The sequence below is a fragment of the Mesoplodon bidens genome (assembly GCF_964165515.1).
Source record: "Mesoplodon bidens genome assembly, chromosome: 18".
NCBI lineage: Eukaryota > Metazoa > Chordata > Mammalia > Artiodactyla > Ziphiidae > Mesoplodon > Mesoplodon bidens.
The window spans coordinates 46,176,257-46,183,435 of NC_138175.1; positions in this window are offsets into that span (position 1 = coordinate 46,176,257).

Sequence of the window (7,179 nt, forward strand, 5' to 3'; positions counted from 1 at the left end):
AAAGTTGTCCATGATACAGTAAAGTATGCACATTGCAAACCTGCAATTTTCTCTAGTTGGTACAAGTTTGCATTTTCTTATATTTTACTAAGTATTTATTAATTTTAAAAGTAAAAAAGAATAATGCTATAGTATTTCCGTAAAGAACAGGGATTTACTTCTACCAAATTAACTGATGGTAAAAAAAAAAAGAACAGAATGTTTTTTGAGGCAGAGAGGAAAGAGGTAAAAGCTAACAGACCAGAGGAACAGGAAACTTGACTCTGAAAAGTTAATCTGTTTAAGAATAAATGCTTAAAGCAATAGTCCATAATAATGGTAAAGGAAGAATTAGTCTATAAATATTGCTTGATAAGAACCTAATTTGGGCTCCCCTGGTGGCGCAGTGGTTGAGAGTCTGCCTGCCGATTCAGCGGACACGGGTTCGTGCCCCGGTCCGGGACGATCTCAGATGCCACGGAGCGCCTGGGCTCGTGAGCTATGGCCGCTGAGCCTGCGCGCACGGAGCCTGTGCTGCGCAACGGGAGAAGCCAGAACAGTGAGAGGCCCGTGTACCGCTTTTTTTATTTTTTTTTGGCTGGGCTGCGTCTTCGTTGCGGTGCCCCGAGGCAGTGGGATCTTAGTTCCCCGACCAGGGATCAAACCCGTGTCCCCTGCATTGGAAGGCGGATTCTTAACCACTGGACCACCAGGGAAGTCCCAAGAAGGCAATTTGGACTAAACTCATACCATATGCTATTTCAAGAAAATAATTTATTAAAATTAACTTTTAAAAAAATGTGACAATGTTCTAATAAAAATAGAGAATGGCTGGTGAGAGTATCTGAGCACATATGCTAAAAAGTTCGTTTTTTTCCAACATGTTTTCTCAAGTTGATAATAAAAGGAAATCCATGGATAAATGCTTAAAGATTATGAAAAACCCATGACCCTCCTCTGCTGCAGCTGTAGAGAACATCAATAGCCTTTTAAGCCATAAAACAGTCTTGGCCATTGTTAGTTTTCACAAGTGAGTCCTAAAGGACATTGGGTCTTACCTTCTGAGATCATTGCTATATCCTGTGGATGTTACCTATAACCACTAAAACGTTTATGTTTCTGATTCACTGCTTTAATAATGTTATGCCCTGATAATTATAGTTCCATTCATTCTCTTTAAGCTCTTCTCCCAGAGGCAGGGAGATAAAACAACATTTTAGTTCATAGAAGACTACACTGTTGCAAACAGAAAAGCCTAAATTAAATGGAACATGCTTACCACTCACTTGCCTTATCACCAGAAAAGTTATTACATGCACTAATATTGAGGATTACATAAGTATAGATATGCATAAGTGTGGGTATACAACTAGACTGAGTTGTGGTTGAAATAACTCATCTTTGTAAATTGATTCTTATAAACCTCAATAGTGCAAATTATATGAATCTATAGTTATAGTTACACTATGTATGTAAGTTTTAAAGTGCTATTTTCTTTGATAATATTCTTATATCAACAGTGACTGTGTTCTTTACTATGATATCCAAAATATATTTTCAAAAATTCCTAATTATCTTTGGGATGTTAGACTAATACAATATTGAGTTCTAGAGAAATTAAAATTCAGAAAGAGGAGATAGCTACCACAAAAACCTCAGCTGTGTCAGTACTTATTTATTCCTATCTATGTATAACTCTACAACCGTGATGGTAAAATAAATACTTACAAACACAGAAATTCAATAAGATTAATTTATTATTAAAAACTAGAGTTTTAAAGCTTTAATTACATTGTCGTTGAAACATATTGTTTGTACTTAAAAACTTATTTTTAGTGTCTGGAATATGCTTTAAAAATACTACAGGGCTTCCCTGGTGGCGCAGTGGTTGAGAGTCCGCCTGCTGATGCAGGGGACACGGGTTCGTGCCCTGGTCCAGGAGGATCCCACATGCCGCGGAGCGGCTGGGCCCGTGAGTCATGGCCGCTGAGCCTGCGCATCTGGAGCTTGTGCTCCGCAGCGGGAGAGGCCACAACAGTGAGAGGCCCACGTACTGAAAAAAAAAAAAGTTAAAATAATAAATGCTTTGTTTGGCTAGATTATATATGGACATGTGTGGAAGACATGGCTGTCTCACCAGAGTGTGAATCTCTAGTTCTCAAAAGCTTGATATTATTCACATGGTCTCTTTTGACGTCTTGGGGCTCTTCATGTCTATAAGCAACTGAAAAACCAAGATTAGGCTCCAACAAGTACAGAAATTCTGTACTCTTGTCAGTTTCCTCACTTCTGTAGGAGCTAAAAAAAATCGAATGGTCCCTGGGTGGCCTTCAACACAGCTAAGGCTGCAGCCATTTGTCATTCTCAGTTATTTTTCCTTCTATTTTTGTCAATTGATCAGTATTCTCTGGGATTTTATTTATTGACTTTTTTTTAATGTTTCCTTTCTCCAAGGCTAGATTCCAAATCCATAAACTTTGGGGTCTGACAGGGCATCTTTCCACCAGACCATCTTTATTGCTTCCCAGGTGACCACTTGATAACCCCAAAGTCTTGCTCCCTCACCTTCTTGGTATAACTCAGGAGGTAAGAAAAAAAAAAAAAAGGAACGCTGAGAATTTATCAGGCATGACTGATGAGTGCCAAAAAGTTCAAGGTGGTTAAGGGCTGTCTTAACTGTCAGGTCCACAATGTGGGGAAAAACTGTTGAAAATGAGAAAAGTTTATCCTTTCTATGTGGGAGCCCTTTTAAAAAATTACATTGTTAATTCATTTGACTCTTCAGATATTGTGTAAACCTTTTCAGGATGGTGGAAGGGTTAAAATGACGACTGGCAACAAAAAGACTTCAAAATACTAGTTTTGATGCTGATAAATCTCTAGAGTTTTACAAACTTTTTATTTTTAGTCCTCTGAGTGTGGGTGAGATACTATCGCATTTTGGTTTTGATTTGCATTTTCCTAATACAAATAACACCTAACAGTGTTGAGCATCTTTTAATGTGGTGATTGGTCATTTGCATGTTTGACTATTCAAATACTTTGACCATTTAAAAATTGGGGTTATTTGTTTTTTTATTGAGTCGTAACAATTCTTCATATATCATGAATAAAAATTACTTATCAGATATATGATTTGAAAATATTTTCTGTGGGTTGTCTTTTCACTTTCTTACTGGTGTCCTTTGACGTACAATATTGTTTGAGTTTGATGAAATCAATTTACCTGTTTTTGTTTGTCATGTGTGCTTTTCATTGCATATAAAAGAAGCCATGTGAAACCCAAAGGTTACAAAGACTTAGTCCTATGTTTTCTTCTGGGAGTTTTATAGATTTAGCTCTGACATTTCGATCTATGATCCATGATCCATTTGAGTCCATTTTTATACATGGTGTGAGGTAAAAGTCTTCATTCTTTTGTGTGTGCCTATCCAGTTGTCCCAGCATCATTTGTTGAAAAGACTATTCTTTCCCCCATTAAATTGTTTTGGCACTCTTGTTGAAAAGTCAATTGCTGTGAATATAAGGGCTTGTTTCTGCATTCTCAATGCTAGATATCTATACTTTGTGCCAAGAATACGCTGTCTTGATTACTGTAGCTTTGTAGTAAGTTTTTTGTTGTTGTTGTTTTGTTTTGTTTCATTTTTTGTGGTATGTGGGCCTCTCACTGGTGTGGCCTCTCCCGTTGCGGAGCACAGGCTCCGGACGGGCAGGCTCAGCGGCCATGGCTCACAGGCCTAGCCGCTCCGCGGCATGTGGGATCCTCCTGGACCAGGGCACGAACCCGTGTCCCCTGCATCGGCAGGCGGACTCTCAACCACTGCGCCACCAGGGAAGCCCTGTAGTAAGTTTTGAAATCAGAAAATGTGAGTCCTTCAACTTTGTTTTGCTTTCCTGGGTCCTTTTCAATCCATATGGATGTTAGGGTCAGCTTGTCAACTCTTACCAAAATCAGGCTGGGATTTTGATAATGTGCTGAATTTGTGTATCAGTTTGGGGAGTATTGCTTTCTTAACAATATTCAATCTTCCAATATATGAATATGGGAAAGCTTTCTCATTTTAAGGTCTTCTTTAATTTCCTTCAACTAAGTTTTATAGTTTCTAGTAAACACCATCTTGCACTTCTTTTACTAAGTTTACCCCTAAATAGTTTTTGAATAAAATGAAATTGTATTCTTAATTTCATTTTTGGATTGTTCATTGTTTGCATATAGAAACACAATTGATTTTTGAATATTGATTGTGTAACCTGAAACCTTGGTGCATTCACTTGTGTGGATCCCTTAAGATTCTCTATGAATAAGACCATGGCATCTGGGAACAGAGTTTTACTTCTTCCTTCCCAATCTGAATTCCTTTTATTTATTTTTCTTGCCTAATTGCCCTGTCTAAAATCTCCAGTACAATGTTGAGTAGAAATGGGGAGAATGGACATTCTTGAACAGGCTCGTTCCTGATTGTCTTAGTCCTTTTGGACTGCTATAACAAAAATACCATAGACTGGGTGACCCAGTCTATGGGTCAGCAAACATTTATTTCTCACAGTTCTGGAAGCTGGAAAGTCCAAGATTAAGGTGCTGTCAAATTCCACATCTGGTGAGAGCCCACTTCCTGATTCACAGACAGCTATCTTCTTGCTGTGTCCTCACATGGTAGGGGGGCAAGGGAGATCCCTGAAGTCTCTTTCTTAAGGGCACCAATCCCATTCATGATGGTTCTATTCTCATAATCTAATTAACCCTAAAGGACCCACCTCCACATACTACCACATGAGGATTAGGTTTCAACATATGAATTCTGGGGGGACACATTCAATCTATCGCACTTAGCACAAGAGAAAAATTTCTGCCCTTTACCATCAACTATGATGTTAGCTGTGCATTTTTCACAGGTGTCATTATTAGTTTGAAGAAGTTCTCTTCTATTCCCAGTTTGTTGAGTTTTTTTTTTATCATGAAATGTTATTGGGTTTATCAAATGCTTTTCTGAATCTACTGAGATGACCATATGGGTTTTGTTTTTATTCTGTTAATACAATGTATTATTTTGATTGGTCTTCATATATTGGACCATCGTTGTATTCCTGAAATAAATCCTAGTTGGTTATTTATGGCATATAATCTTTTAAAAATTAATTTATTTTATTTTAAAAATTTTATTTTTGGCTGTGTTTGGTCTTTGTTGCTGCACGCAGGTTTTTCTCTAGTTGTGGCGAGCGGGGGCTACTCTTCGTTGTGGTGCGTGGGTTTCTCATTGCGGTGGCTTCTCCTGTTGTAGAGCACAGGCTCTAGGTGAGTGGGCTACAGTAGTTGTGGCAAGAGGGCTCTAGAGCACAGGCTCAGTAGTTGTGGCACATGGGCTTAGTTGCTCCATGGCATGTGGGATCTTCCCAGACCAGGGTTCGAACCCATGTCACCTGCATTGGCAAGCAGATTCTTAGCCACTGTGCAATCAGGGAAGTCCTATGGCATATAATCTTTTTTATATGTTGCTAGATTTCATTTACTAGTAATTTTTGAGAGTTTTTGTGTCTGTCTTCATAAAGTATATTTGCCTCTAGTTTTCTTTTCTCCTAATTTCTTTGTCTGATTTTGGCATCAGGGTGATACTGCCTTCAAAGAATTAGTTGAGAAGTGTTCAATAGCTTTTGAGCGTTTATTTTGTATAAACTAATTCACACGTTTTCCATGACCCATATCATGTTCATGAGAAAAAGATACTTTTATCAAGATTTTTGATGATATTGTGCATAGAACACAAGTCATTTGCTCAAGGTCACAAATAGTTAATTTTCAGAACTGGCATTTGAATCTCAGGCCTGTCATAATCTGAAGCATACAATCTTCCTAACAAGGCATTTTATTTCACATTTTACTCTGTTCCCCACAGTTCTTTTCTTCCCTCACCTCTGTAATTGCTGCATCCATACTCTTCTTTCTTGTCTAAGAATTTCTCCTGCAAGCTTTGCTCCATCAGGTCCTACTCATTCTATCTACTTCCTCTATCTTCTTCCACTCATAACATTTTAGTGTCTTTTTTAGTCATTTGTTTTGTTTTTAGCTATTTTTACATATTAATCATCATCCTGTTTATTCTACTAAAATAAACCACCTTATCCTTTATATTACTGTCCCTGGTTCTCAAATCACCCTAATTCACATCCTCATTTTAGGGTGACCCTAAATTATATCTATACCTGAATTGCAGCTTGATTGTGAACAAAAATAATTGGCATTCACTCTCTTGATTATCCTTTTGGCTTTGTTCCACTGATTTCTGGTGCTAAATATTATTGAGTAGAAACTTGTTTATCTTTCACGATAAGCACCTATTCTTCCTGAAATGATTTTCCCCCCATATCTGGAGTCTTCTCTAATAGGATTTACTAGCTCCTAAGCATCACTCTCACTCCTGTTCACCAGTCCTCATTCTTTGGCATGCTTTTACCTAATATCAATTGTATTGGGAAGTGCTCATGTGTATTTTGGAGTTCATGGGCTTTTCCTTTCTCCGAACTTCAGAGAAACTGGAGTTTTCTGTTTTGGTCCCTTTTTGTGACTTTTAATTGTTTCCAAGAGGTGAAAGGGACAAGATTCATATCTAAGCTGTTGTACTACTGTAATGAATCCTTCCTTCCCCTCCCTCCCCCCGAGTTTGGGGAGCCAGAGATCAAACCATGGAAGACTGGAGAGGAATAAAATATAACTCTAAACTCTGCAAAGGGAGGTAGAAATTTGTGAAAGGAAAATCAAAATGGAGTCGGTATTATGAAAAGAGCTCTCTAAAATGTAGCTGGGAGGCCATGGAGGAAGTATGACATGCATGCCTTAGCCTAGATGGAATCTCAACTTCCAGAAACTCAAGATGCTTGGAAGACACTTCCCCTAAAATAACTCAGTGACAGCCTATCCCTTAAGGACAAATATTTCCTTTCTTGCAGTCAGAGTTAATCATAATTCCTTCCAGAGAACTTTAATAACTTTGTGGGGTTTGCCTTCATAAGCCCCTGACTCTTTCTCTTCTGGAACACTCTTTCGGTTTTACCCAAATCTGTCTCCCGAAGTGCAATTCCTAACACCCCACCAAATAAACTCTTTTCTTATTTGCAGCCTTCTGCGTTTTCTTGTTAGACAAACTGTACCCATGAAAACAAGATCCCTAAGGCATGGAAGGGTGTGGGATCCACAGCCATACAAGG